Source organism: Amphiura filiformis, chromosome 16, assembly GCF_039555335.1.
Source record: "Amphiura filiformis chromosome 16, Afil_fr2py, whole genome shotgun sequence".
NCBI lineage: Eukaryota > Metazoa > Echinodermata > Ophiuroidea > Amphilepidida > Amphiuridae > Amphiura > Amphiura filiformis.
In genome coordinates this window covers 25939294-25949376 of record NC_092643.1, presented here as the reverse complement: position 1 = coordinate 25949376, position 10083 = coordinate 25939294, and the positions used below count along the sequence as shown (strand labels likewise).

Below are 10083 nucleotides of genomic sequence, written 5' to 3'. Positions count from 1 at the left end.
GAAGCGTAATAAAAGTCATTTCTCGGTTTAAATATATTAATTCGACGAGGATAAATCCTTAATTGCAACTTCCAGAATACAACCTCAAACGATGCAGTAGTCGATTGTCAGCTACACTGACAAGTGACGTTATCAATTTCTCTGGAAACCACACATATCTTGTCATGTAATTGTAGTATTATAATCCTTCTTAACCAAAAAGCTAATGAAGTGATCCAGCATCAGAAACTTTCATTTTCTGGAGTAACAAAATAAACGAACAACAACAACAACAACAACAATATTTAATGAAGTGAAAAAGGCTTTATATTTTATGTCGAGGGTTGAGAGCCAAAAAACTCACAAAGGATTCCTCAGTTAGTTAATGGTTTCTGGTTCTCAACACTCCATGATATTTAAAATTACACAACAAACTAAATACCGAAGATCGCCATAGAGCGATTGCGATTCCATATGATTTGATGTCAGGGAAATCAACCCGTCAATAAAAGCGGGGAAAAATGTTTTGGTTCAAAGTGGAATTTATCACCTGAGGTGATGTTCCCTCTGGTTATAATATATAGTAGCAAAGATCTCAAAATATTGGTCTAATCGACTTGCGCAACACAACGGGTGTTACTTGCATTGAGGCTACTTAGTGCACAATACTACCACAGACGGAATGTGGGTCTAATGACTTTGATGCCCTGCTTTTTTTTTTTTTATGTAAATATAAATTAGTTTCACACTCTATAATTTAAGTTGAAGATTGTTTTTTGAGGGGTGGGGCATTTAATATTGTCCCCGGGATTGACACCCCTGTTTGATGTTACAATCCATCCATTAACTATTCAAAATCACTCCCCGCTAAAGAATTTTAAAAATTGCATACTTGCTTTGACACCCGCTTTGTGTTTTTTTAATCCATCTTCATCATCCCGATCGTTTCCTTGGAGCATGGTATCAACTGTTTTCCACATCACCTGATTCATTTCTACTGGTTTCTCTTCTGACTTAATCGGCTTCACATCAACTTGATTCTTTGCAGGTCTTGCACCCGTCATCTGTTTGAAAGAAATTACCGAAATGGAACACGTCAGTCCATCAACTATGTGTCAATTTATCTTTTAATTTCGCAAACAAAATGAAAAAAAGAAGTAGCATTCAATAAACGCCCCTTGTCGGCCTTGGACTACTCTACCTGACACCCATCTCAGCCAACAGTCTCATTATGCTTACTTAATGTCAAATTGAAACATGAAGATTTCAATTTTTTCTGACCAACAAGGTCCTAAATGACCTACAATTGCAAGGTGTCCTTTCATTGGTAAAGGTAGATTCAAACATTCTGATTGGGAGGTGTTACCAACAGATGTAACCTACGGTCTTCCACTTCTTGTGACTTTCTTGGTTCCAGAAAACATTAAACTTGTCATGTTTTAATATGGGATTAAGTAAGTTTCGACCGCCTTCAAATTCACGGAACAAGAAAAAGAATCAAACATTTAAATGTACGCTGCGACATCAATATTGGGACCATTGCCAGTGGCGTAGCGTGGGTCATCCGATTTGGGGGGGGCACCAACCATGATTGGGGGCACCGGGTCTGATTGGGAGGGGGTTGGCACAAGCCGTTTTTTGGCCATTTTCCTATGGGATTTTCTAAAATTTGCAGTCGATTGGGGGGGGCACGTGCCACCCGTGCCCCTATGACGCTACGCCACTGACCATTGCAACAAATGAGCTGTGTCATATTGAGCAGAAATAAATCCTGTTTCGAATGCATATACCTAAATTGGGATGCGATACGATCAACCGTTTTGTAATAATGGTCATTCATTAAGGGGGTAAGGTAATTATTTATTGGTAGGTGTTTATTGGGGTCATTGAAATTATTTACCCTTTCCATTACGACAATAATATTTTAATTCATTCAGTCCAATTAATTTGCAGCTATTCTACTGACAAAGCAGGTGTTTTTCGATCTTACCAATGGTTTCTCCGGAGCAACTGATGATGATGAAAATTGAGCACTAGATAATTTTGTCTTCTCGGAAAATCGTTTCACCTTTTCTCTTACCTAAACAAATCATGTATAGAAAGTTTTAGCTATATGAATAAGAGCCTTTTTTGTGTGTGAATTTTTAAGGTTATTCTGGCGTTATGAAGTTTTTCAAAAGACGTACCTCTTTATTGAGAAAGCAGAAAAATATGAAAAAGAAAACTCCTTGAAGAGAATTCAACAAAACGAAGATGTATTGGAATACCAAAGTAGCGCCACCAACGGCCATGAATCCAAATATCCACGTAATACCGAGCAGAGGAGTTAAAGTTAGTGTACCTTTGGTAGCGATCCTGAAAAATTAGTTTAAAAAAAGCAACCAGTTTATTATATAAATAATATGAAGGTTTGAAAAAGTCTGTATCATGGGATTGAAATAATTTCAAGAATTTTGACTTTCGTAGAAAATTATTACCCTAAATATTTAGAAGACTCATAATGCAACCCTCCAAGTTATTGAAAACTAAAAGTTTTAGTATAAAATAAGGTGCTCCATAATTCTTAATTTGACTACTACCGAAGCAAGACAAATTTAATTTCTTGCCTTTTCTTCCTCTAGGATTATTAAAATATACATATAATCGTTGATGTGCAAAGAGTTAATCAAACTCACCACGATGCCTTAAGGTTATCACTCCCCTCTTTATCTACAGATCTGATGGATCGATATAATATACGAGCAACGATGCAGAGTAGAATCAGATTTAACTGAAATGAAAGATGAGGAGTATGAAACATTGCTGAAAGTTACCGTATTTTCCGGTGAATAAGCCGTACGGCTAAATATTAGCAGCAGGATGCAGTTAGAAAATTGTTTTGTAGCTTTGTAATGTGTCTCCTATAGGGGATGCTAGTCTTAGTTTTGTTAATGATTATTCAATCTTGATAATGGATAATTTAAACGCTTACAACATTTTGTGACGTTTTGTGATGGTCCTTACGTTATGAATAAAATAGAAACCTACTGTGTGTTTATTAGAGCTAAGACACACTTTCTGCAAACACCATCGTAACCAAACATATTTCAGTAGTACTACATTGTTCCTCAAGGTTAATATATGTTTCTTCCTTAACAAAATAGCAACAATTGAAAAGGGAAAACAGAGTGTACCAAAAACATGGTTTGTCAAAACTTTTAAGCAGTTTACCAAACATAAAAACAATATAATTGCGTCACTTCAATAGTTGCTTACCAATATAATGAATGCTGCAGGTCCAGCGAAGCCCCAAATGAGTGGACTTCCACTCCTGATCCAGCAGCTGATAATTAATTAAATAAATAAATAAATAAATAAATAAATAAATAAATAAATAAATAAATAAATAAATAAATAAATAAATAAATAAATAAATAAATAAATAAATAAATAAATTAATTAATTAATTAATTAATTAATTAATTAATTAATAAATAAATAAATAAATATGCAAGAAGTATCAAACTGCCCGGTGGAAAAGTGCTGCATTCATTTGAAGAGCGAAATATAGTGTTGTCCAAAAGGCAGATTTGTAATTTACATTCTAGCTACTGACAGTTTCATGCCAGCAGTTTGCTAGCAATAAATAAATAGTTCCAAGTCAGCAAAAACATCTAACTTGCACCTTATGGTCGTTCGTACGTACGTGTGTTCTTCATCAAAGCAGAGAAGATATCTAACCCTTCCCAGAATTATCGGTACGTCTAACCTTTTCTCAAATCAAGAGAATTCATGCGTAACTTGATTTTAACAAACAGGCGAATCGCTATTCGACATCCTGCTAAAACAATGATGAAATGTAAAATATGTTCTGTATATTTTTTTGATAACTGCACTCACCTGTTTTCAGTTGCATACTGATCCCATGCAATTCCTGCGCACACTGCAACTATAACAATCGGTACACCCCAACCTAAGAGTACGTAGTATAACAATTTGCTCTTTTCGGTATTGAAAACCAGTACGATTTTAATATACAAATTGATGCCTTCAACTAACATCCAGCAGAAAACACACATATACAAGTAGTGAATGGTTATTGCTGTGATCTTACACAGAGTCTGAAAGATAAGAAATATATTATGTTGATCGTGTTAGTAATTATTATTATTATTCATTTGAATAACATCAGGTTAGGTCACCTTAATTAAATAGTTCGGCTCAAAGCCCCCTCGCGCATTAGTAAAATTCCCCACTGGATTGGATTTTGTTTTAATCCGCCACACAAATCCGTCAGACCTAAAAGACATTATTATAGAAGATAAAACTTCCTTTTGTAGCTTGTGACTTATATTTGTCTACAATATCAAACTCCTTAGATGAAAGGTGGTCTTCTTTTTGTCAAAACGATTGACAGTATGATATAAAAAAAACTTAAGTAAAAAATCAAAAACTTAAAAAAATGCACTCCTTTAGGATTCCAACTTGGGAAAGGCTTTGAGATGGCCTTAGACGGCACAGACGCTCCCTATAAAAATCCCTGATATGAAATTGGAATTAACAACAAGGCGAGCTGTATGTTGAAATATCAAATAAAAACCATTAAAGACGAATGATAATCAACCGTTCTCATCAGGCGGCGAGTGGCATGGAGAGAGCTGGCAAAACCACTCGGCCGTATGGGTATGGCATTTTCCATATACTCGGTTAGTTTTGTGGGGTTCATTATCGAACCCCAACGGTTTAGCTTGTATTTATTATTTATTAAGGGATCTAAAATGAGCGTTTATTGCGTTTCGACAGTATTTTTTGTGGGACATGAGAGCACTTCAGACCTATCGAATTGCATTCTGAATACGAAGCGTGTCTTTCTGATATCAAATAATTTTCATTTTTTGAAAATCACAAATTTTTGATATATAACAGTCCTCGAAGTAAATTATATAAATCTAATGACATATTCTTAAAGTGTATGTAGCAGGGAGGAAAAGCCGACGGTCAATTGAAAATTTTGACCTTTCATATTGAAGATATGGATTTTTTCCCAAAAAGACCTTATTTTTTTTGGTGTTTTGGGAAAAAATCCATATCTTCAATACGAAAGGTCAAAATTTTCAATTGATCGTCGGCTTTTCATCCCACCTACATACACTTTAAGTATAAATCATCAGATTTATAAAGTTTACTTCAAGTACTGTTAAATATCAAAAATATCAATTTTAATGATTTGCCATAAAATGTGTATTAAATTGCGAATTTCAAAAATTCAAAATTATTTGATATCAGAATGACATTCTTCGTATTCAGAATGCAATTCGATATGTCTGATGTGCTCTAATGTCCCACAATAAATACTGTCCAAACGTTCATACCCCAGCCCTTAAAGGGCCCATTCGGTGATTTGCTCATCCCGACGATCGTAAAAATCATCAAAATTCATATTTTGATATCTTTGTCATTGTCAAAGATGTTCTTACATAGCCTGTGAGTGGTTCAGACGAAAGCCGTGTATGTGACAAAATAAGACATTTTACACGAATCTGTAATTTAGATACTGACAGTATCTAAACTAGCTACATGTATTTCAATGGGGCTTCAACTTCGTCAGTGCTGCTGTTTTCTTCGTTTTTTGCCAAATTTGTTATTTCAAAACTACCAAATGACAATTTGAATGACTTATCCTTCACTTTTAAGCAATTTATAAACAATTTTAATTACACTTGCGCTGGGATCACTGAGTGGGTCTTTAACATAGGCCTATTTGTTTGTGATATTTCAAGCGTTTTAAAATTTCAAAATAATCCCATTCAATTACACGGTTGACGATGGAAATTTACTGAATTTAGAGAATGCACGGCGCATACCACCTGGTTCTCATAATAAAGCTAGCTAAGTTAAGCGTTAAGTGCGAAAAATGCCTGCCCAATCAATTATGGTATTATGGTATACAATCTAAACTGCAAACCTGATTTGATGTTTGATCGGCTCCTAGAAGAAAAGATAATTGTGCTGCTAATAATGCCATCGCAAAATTACTATGTATGATGTAATGTTCGGCTGTTCGTAACGACCTGGAAGTAATTTAGAGAAGAGAAATGGATATGAGGGAAACTATATCGTCTTGAAAGTCTGCATAATGACGAATATCATGTTACTACAAACCGTCCCTTATATAACTCAATAACTCATTAAGTACCCAATGGTCGAGCGCGGGAGGTCGACGATGAAAAAAACGGCTTTGCTGCGTAAAAAAATTGAAAACGGGCGCCCTCTATAGTCACTAAAATACAAAAGTGCTAGTTTATAATGATCTGGGATTCATCATAAAATTATCATTATGAGTGCCGAATACACAAATTCACTGTTCTGAGTAGAAGGTGTTTGAAAATTTTGGTATCATTCCATTGGTCCTCCTAATTTTTTTTGTTAAGAACTAAGAACATTTATGATCAAACATTTGAATTGTATATTATAGAAATGAATGTGCAGTATAGTTTACATTATGTTATAACTTCCTATATGCTGTGAAACAATAATAGCTATGAAAACAGTTTTATTTACAGCTACACGGCGGCTTTATGACAAATCCTATAAGTATCAATCGCCACGTAATATATAAAGAGTTGTATGCGGGTCGAATATGTATTCGACTACGTATAACCATAGCACTCATTCTTGATTTGTTGCTTTTGCGCAGAAATACTGGTACATAGGTATAGATAGTCAACCGTTTCATATTTAGCAAATCGTGAGGTGAATCGAGTATTAGCAGAAATAACAATTTGGCCCGTATTTTGAGTATTATTAGCGGCGATTTCCCAATTTCCGGAGAGCGCACTCATGTTATAACGTCAAGATGATATCATATGAGGAATGTTTGTACTCATTTTGGCACCACTGGATAGAGGATACCTACCTGTAGCTATGCAAATCAAATATAATAGACATAATGACATTTAATCTTGAAAATTCGGGATTTCCAGTTATAGTTTACAAATCTGTCCAAATCAAAATATTAATATCTATGTATGTCATGGATTAAGATTTACCATTTAGTTTTGGTGGAAATGAAAGATCACCTAAAACATAATCAGAAGTATGTATACGTGAATTAAATTTGCTCAAAATTCTTGATTCGTCACTCTGCCGAATATTATAATGATATAATATAATTATATTTACCCTAGACAAAACTACATAAGGTAGTAGCTTTTAATTGAAATAAAGGCAATAGAAAATAAAATACTTACTCAAAAATCATGAAGAGGATAAAAGACATCCCCAGCGATAGTACAGAAAGGACACACCCAAAATTGGTCAGGTACGTCATCAAATCCGAGTGAAATTCTGGTATCTAGTTGAGAGGTGTGACAACGTGTTAATTTGACAAACTTGCTATTTAGTTTAGATACTTAATTAGGAATAATTATGACTGTACAAATCAGAAAGAACAAATGTGGGCAGTCGAGGTGAATATGTTGTTGTCGTCGTTTCCGTATTTATACAACAGTAACTCTGTCACGATTAAAATGCGAGTAATTTTCGCTCTTTTTATTCGATTCAAATTTTGAACTGCAAAGCATGAGGTTAATATTCCATAACAAGCTACGTAACAACAAAGCAAAGCTGACCAAGAATAAGAACACTAAATCTTACCGGATAGCTGGTAATTTGCAGAAGTACAGCGTAACTTGTTGTATGATTACAATAACATGTTACTTGAACATCTATTTGCGTAACTTTCTCACATCCTTCTGTAGACCAAGTGCTGTATTGGAAAGGAGTTTTGTTTTGTAAAAGGAATATTACAAGCAAATTATGCCAAACTGTCTAATTTGGAGAACTGACGACATACCTGCCGATTATAGAAGTTTAATTATTGCAAAAAAAATACCAGTAACAAAAGTAAGAAATTTCTTATCGAATCATCGAATCCTTACCTTTCTTTAGCATTCCAAAATGCACATATAGTTTCACTTTCTGTTCTAAATGCTTGTTTTGACTCTGGAACCTGAGAGTATAATAACAGAACAGACATTAAGGAATTATAACGTAATTATAATGCTTGTTTTAACAAGCATTATAATTACTTAAAAGTGTTGTCATTGTTATCATAAATGTTCATTTTTAAAGACTGCGTGTTTATCTGTTATGCCGTGCACAATATGTGAAAGAGTAGTAAACAATGGTATTACATGATGTTGTTAAGGGCTGGGGTATGAACGTTTGGAAAGTATTTTTTGTGGGACATGAGAGCACATGAGAGACATATCGAATGGCATGGTGAATACGAAGAATGTCCTTCTGATATCAAGTAATTTTGATTTTTTGAAAATCGCGATATAACACACATTAATGGCAAATGATTAAAATTGACATTTTTCATCCCACTACATACACATTAAGTACATATCATTAGATTTAGAAAGTTTACTTCGAGAACTGTTAAATATAAAAAATTATCGAATTTTAGTATTTTGTCATGAAATTCGCATTATATCGTAAATTTAAAAAAAAAAATCGTAAAATCAAAAATATTTGATATCAGAATAACGTTCCTCATATTCAGAATGCATGATATGTCTAATGTACTCTCAGCTCCCACAACAAATACTTGAAAACGTCGCTAAACGTTAATATCCGATCCCTTAAACTACATCTAAATGTTTTTATTGCGTCAAGCAAATTACGTCAAGCCATTTCTAGCTTTGCGCGTAACCAGGGATGGTGTAACATACCTGTTTGTTGTATTCAACTGTGAGTTTTGGATCAACATTAAATTGGTTTCCATCCACATATACCGTGCTGCTAAGAATACCACTAGCTAACCGAACGGTAGTTTCAGTGTTGTTATCTTGTTGTCCTCTGGAAGAAGATGAGAGGTTGTCAAATTACTGATTCATTAACAAAGTGTAACTACACATGTAGAACATTCTTCGATTCATTTACTTGTGATATTTCTAAAAACAATCGGTGTTTGTTTCATTTCGGTTGCTACATATCTTATAAATTCAAAATTTAACAATTTTTAGAGTTGATGATATTTATTTATTTATTTATTTATTTATTTATTTATTTATTTATTTATTTATTTATTTATTTATTTATTTATTTATTTATTTATTTATTTATTTATTTATTTATTTATTTATTTATTTATTTATTTATTTATTTAACATGGGGCAACCAACCAATGCACTAGCCCTTGCTTCTCAGGTATCGCAAGATCAAGACTTCCATGTCATAAATAACAACTTTAATGAATATAAATGGTCAACAAAAGGGCAAGTCCATTCAAGGTTAGTTGCATTTTTGTGCTGAAAGTCAGTTTAAACTTTTAGAAATTAATTTCCTTGTTAACATTGTTCGTTTTATGCAAATCAAAGAAAAATTAAGATGTTAATCTCACATTTTTAGTGACGTTTCACCACTACACTAGTGGTTTCTTCAGACTGGCAACTCATCACATCTGACTGCTTCCTTTTATAGTCAACAGGAACCGCTATAGAGGGCGTGATGAGTTGGTGAAAGATGTTGTTCAGTGAGTAGGCCCCCTCGTCCTTGTTTAGAGTGTCTTTTCCTTTTCGGCGTATCCAGATGGCTTCTTTGTTTAGTGATAGCTGACTTGTGAATGTCTGTGATAGATTACGTTCGGCTGCTTCTTGTGTAGGACTTCGTTTCAAATTTCTTCACCTCTTTTTGGTGTACATTGAGGCGAACGCCGAATGGGCGGCCGGTTTCTCCGATGTAGGTACCAGCACAATCTCCGCAGGGGATTTCATATATCGCCTCTGCTTTTTGTTTTTTGTTGAGCATGTTGAGGAAGGAGTTTGTCCTTACGGTAAACTAGCATACTGCGGATGGTGCGGTGAGGTTTCATAGCGGTCGAAAAGCCTTGGGTTTTTTTAAAACTCTAGATACTCGCTCAGTAAGCCCCTCTACATCTATAGGGAATTACAACCATGCCTTTAGACTTTTAACTGTCATCTTTATTCTTTGAGGTAGTCTTTGATTTTGGAGTGGCTCTATTTTGTTTGACTTTTTTGATCGACCAATCTGGGTAACCGCAGCCAGATAACGCTTCGCGTATATTGGTCTCCTCTTTCTGTCTGTCTGCTTCCTCAG

The 10083-nt window shown here is 34.4% G+C and overlaps 1 long non-coding RNA gene across 1 annotated transcript; it reads right to left on the bottom strand.

Moving 5' to 3' along the window:
- Positions 1–5929: 5929 nt before the first annotated feature.
- LOC140136534 (uncharacterized) lies at positions 5930–7972 on the bottom strand. The gene is made up of 4 exons (XR_011856679.1): positions 7899–7972; positions 7615–7726; positions 7209–7312; positions 5930–6029 (listed from the first exon to the last, which is right to left on the bottom strand). It is a non-coding gene; the product is annotated as an uncharacterized lncRNA (long non-coding RNA).
- Between the last annotated feature and the right edge of the window lie 2111 nt (positions 7973–10083).